The sequence below is a fragment of the Diachasma alloeum genome, unplaced genomic scaffold (assembly GCF_001412515.2).
Source record: "Diachasma alloeum isolate Michigan unplaced genomic scaffold, Dall2.0 Dall_scaffold_00760, whole genome shotgun sequence".
Lineage (NCBI taxonomy): Eukaryota > Metazoa > Arthropoda > Insecta > Hymenoptera > Braconidae > Diachasma > Diachasma alloeum.
In genome coordinates, this window is record NW_021680890.1 from 181,941 (window position 1) to 186,632 (window position 4,692).

General features: G+C 41.1%; 1 protein-coding gene across 2 annotated transcripts in view; it reads right to left on the reverse strand.

Annotated features, from left to right (window-relative positions):
• LOC107044559 (somatostatin receptor type 2) overlaps nucleotides 1–3,390 on the reverse strand; it is a 28,008-nt gene extending 24,618 nt beyond the window's left edge. For both annotated transcript variants that reach the window (XR_001461349.2, XM_015266484.2), the window contains exon 1: nucleotides 3,124–3,390. The gene's annotated coding sequence lies outside the window, so the exon portion shown is untranslated. The remainder of the gene's footprint in view (nucleotides 1–3,123) is intronic.
• Between the last annotated feature and the right edge of the window lie 1,302 nt (nucleotides 3,391–4,692).

A 4,692-nucleotide genomic window follows, 5' to 3' on the forward strand; every position in this document is an offset into this window, starting at 1 on the left:
TCCCACCTAGCCACCCACCCCCCGGGGTACAGCAATATACCTCACCCGGGAGGTAATCGCCTTGTGGTGCGTTACAGGAATATGACGCAAACGTAATACAGGGAAAAACAGTAGTAACAAAGACAATGTGATGGAAAGAGGAGAGGGGGAGAGTCATGGCGCATGTCAGGCGAATGGGGAGTGAGGGTGCGGCAATCGCCAGGGCATAGAGGGTATCTCCTCACTGTCCCTCTCGCATTGCTCCCCCTCGTCACTATTTTCCTTCTCCTGGTGGAGCCCTCCCACACCGTCGAGAGCTAATATAAGGGATCATTTTGGGTAAGTGTGTGGGTACAGTTGGTCTGATGGGCGGCGGGAGGGGGAGCGAGTACAAGTGGTCTCTGGACACAGGGAGCTGGGATGTACACGCGCGAGGGAACCGCACCTCTTTGCAGGGAAAATTGACACTGGGGAAGCAATTTTCATTGACGAAGGGGGTGATAACAGAGCTTGGATTTTAGGATTACTATTTCGCACGACGAATTGCTATTTCGAAATTCACATAGCGCTGCTCGAATGTTCTATATCGTTCACATTCGAGATAAACGTCAATCCATAATTGTCCCTCACTGTCCTTCTGGACAATTTCCGAATATTCTGTAATAAAAGGTATTTAAAGCCTCATGCTGACTTTATTTCTACAAGCTACGAGTCTTTATTTCGCTACCCGCACTCAGTTGGGACTTTTTTTGTAAGCGTAATTGGGGTAAATATCCGAAATATCTATTTCACGGTATTCGTTATTGATATTGCAATATTCTTAGAATTTCACGTTGATATTTGAATATAGTTGTGGCATTTCAATATTTGTGCTCAACATGGGTATTAATTTTTTATGTTGGAATATTAATATTTTCAGACAGAATTTTCATCTGGATGTACTAATACTGAGATATCAATCGTGATATACTCATATGCAAGCATATATTAAATAGTTTCATGGTATTTCGACATTAATACTTCACGCCGTAATATTTAAATATTTAATAATAGTATTATCAATTCAATATAAATACGAATAGTGACATATCAATCATGAAATATCCATAATTTATCTATAAAAAAATTCATTTTGAGATTTTCAATTATGATTGTTACTATTACAGTGCGCTGTAGCGCGCGTTCGGTCTCGGATTAGAGGTGGGATCGGCATGCGGGAGACCCGGGTTCGATTCCCGCACTGATAGACAGGACTAGTTATTATTAACAAATGGATTTGGATGAAGGCTAGGGTCTATTTGGTCTCACCAAATGTTCATTCGTTAAGAGTTAACGAAGGCATATTCGAGAAGTCTTGTTTGACTCGACTTTCACCTTTCAAGTGAACTATTCGTTGACTATTAACGAATATTTATTTGGTCATATTCAACTTCACCATTCGTTAATAGTTAACGAATCTTGTTTGGAATAAATGAATCATTCTATCAGTGTGGCTGGTGGGGCCAAAATTTGTGACACTCTAAATCTCGCTCTCTCTCTCTCATTTGTCAAGCGGGAGTTTCGCACGAGACGTCTGTAACTGGGCAGGTTTTTTCCTCAAATGAGGTTTTCCCTTGTCCTTCGGCGAATGAGGTACAGGGGGTTGGGGGTTGGGGGGTGGGAAGGGAACAAATCGTAAAAACCCGAAAGGGTATATGAGAGAAAATTTTGGTCATAAAAGTGTCAAACAACTTTTAATAAGCCTTTTGTAATCGGAAGGTCTTGGCTTCGATTCCCGGCCTGAGTTATCAACTTTTTCAGTGAAGCTTCTTGTGAGCTAATATCGAAAATAATCGTGGCTCATCTCCTGCCTGATCCAAAATCTCATCCGCAACTTTTCCATGATGATTCGACTCGAGAGGACACCACCATAAAATGCTCCATTCCAACTTAATCCGTGGGTCGTACTCATTCCAGCGTCATTCATATTCTCATAAACTTCGAAATTTGTGTGAAAAAAGAGTCTCCAAATGAAGAGAAAGGACTGCAGGCGATTTATAGTATCATCCTCAATTTTGTCTCGACGCTCGGCCAAATATTTGATGTGTAGCCAATATGTACTCCGACATTAATCCTCTTTGCTCTTTTCCATCCCTCAACGTTTTTCACCGCTCCATTCAGAAAATCGAGGGATCCTTTTGTAAAAGGGATATCATCGGTGCAGGGGAGCTTAACGTGTGGGAGGGACTGGCCATCAGGGATAGGTAATCGCTTGTGTTAATCCTCAGTGCGCTGATATGTGTCTTAATTGACGACTTTGCGTTGGTCATTGGATAATTGCGGACCTTTGAGAGGATGTGTGGCCCCAAAATGGAATTCATGTTTTGGAATTAGTAGAGCGATATGAACTTTTAACAAGAATCGAAGCAGCTTTACGATTGTTGATGTCCAAATATTTGGAGACCAATTGAAAATATAAGAAACCCAAACAAAGAAAGCTTTGACGATTTGGTCTGTAGTTTCAGGTGATGCTTGAAATAGTAAAACTAGGTTCTTTTGCCTCAGAAATCGTCTGGTGGGTGGAGGAATTGACGATAGCCAATACTACGTGCAGAGGTACTTTGTATTCGCAATTCTAGAAAGGGTCCGGGTACTATTCCCTTTTGGGGTGCGCTTCGTCTTCGAAGACTAGTAGAGCGATGTGAACTTTACGAGATAACTCAGCAGTTTTCGTAATTGCTGATGTCCGTACATTTGCAAACAAGTTGAAACTATAAGAAAGTCTAACAAAACCAACTTTTCCCGATTTGGTCTTCACCTTCAGATGATGCTTGAGGTTGTAAAACTATATCACCATTGCATGATATCTAGCGATTATTGAGAGGACAAGTGAATTGATGGTTGAGAGGTGACATCGTTAGGCAGCTGAAGGCATTGATGATGGAAAACACCACGTAAAGAGGTACTCTGTATGAGCGATTCTAGAGGTGTTAGGGGTCGTATTCTATTTCGAAATGGAATTCATGTTTTGGAATTAGTAGAGCGATATGAACTACTAATAGCAAGAATCGAAGAAGCTTTGCGATTGTCGATGTCCAAATATTTGGAGACAAGTTGAAAGCATAACAAACCCAACCAAAACAACCTTTCCAATTTGATCCTTACCTTTAGGTGATGCTTGAGGTTGTTGACACCAGACAGTGTAGCACCGCGTAGCGTCTGCCGGTTGGCATGAGGACTCGGAAGAGAAGCACACGTGTTCGTCCCTCCCTCCGCCGGAATTCCCACAAACTCCTCCAAAAATCCTTCACAACATTTTTTTCACAAAACAAAATCAAACCGGCAGAAATCCCCAAAACTCTTCCGAGGAATTCCTCAATGTTTCCCGGACGGAGGGACTTCTGTGGTGATGTTCAAGGGGCCGAGGGCTATCACGAGTGCGTGATGACGACTGGTTGAGTTGGGGCGTCGGTGGCAAACAGATTTCGTGGATTCTCCAGCTGAGAGCCGGCGACGCCGCTCCTGGGCATGCGCATGTGGATCCCTCAAATGAGCCTGCGGCCAGGCACGTCCGAGCGGAAGCGGACTGATGTGATAAGGGGGAATTTTCACATCTCGGTGCGGTTTCTCTGCACACGTTAGGGATGAAAAAAATCAAAGGGATTTAGATTATCATACAGCTATCTCTCTTTTTGGCCCTGGGGATTTCCATGAATTTGTCCTTGTGGTGGAGTAAAAAAGGCGTAATTGAAGAATTTTAGCTATCATGCTAAGAAGGGCGTATCTCCAAACTCACTGGAGGGGAATGTTTTCCTCATTTCACACTTACATTATCAAAAGGGCGTAAGTGCCCACGCATTGAAAAGAGTGAAAAGGCCGTATCTCCACACTTACAATAAATTCAAATATGAAAAAGGCGTAACGAAAATGAAAATTTGGAAATTTTGAAAATTTCGAAAAATATTGATGAATAAGAACAAACCAAAAAAATCAAATTAAAAAAAAAATGATGAACGAAATTAAACAAAAATGAGAAAAATGGAGAAAAAAAATGTTTGAAACAATATTTGTTTTCAGTTTATGTCCAATAATTCTTCTCAATCAAGTATTTTATTTAATATAAAAAAATATTGAATTTGATTTAAAAAATATGAATATGACTTACCAAGCCACTTGGTGATGTTTTACGGGATATGGTTGTTTTCAGTTTGAAACTTCTTCGTGAGAAAAAATTATTTATGCAATGTCTTTTCCATTACCCCACTCCAACTGTCCATATTTTACTTTTTCCACTGGATCTTCCTGGAGTACGTGACAGTTATTGTCGTTGTTTCCTCTTTCTCGCACGGGGGAAATCAAACAAGTTGTAAAAAAAAACCATTGAAACAAGAGGACAAGAGTTAGGATAATACCACTCCACTGATTCTCACTTTTTTTCAATGCTCCTTCCCGCTTGTTTCTCAGCTTCTTTTCATCAACAAAAGTCTCATTTTTTTTGCCAACGGACATTGTCCTGAAATATGAAGGAGGATTAATGAGATATTGGCGAATGAGGGAGTCGGAAAGGGGAAAAATTTTGTTTTACGAGGGGACGGAAAATGAGTTTTTTCAGAGCCCGTGTCGTCTCGATGGAGTTTAGGATATGTGAGAGAAGCTCGTAACTCGATGGGAATATCAAGATATTGGTGAAATAATATTTCGCCGTGGTGTGAGAGGGGCGTAATTGCCAAAAAA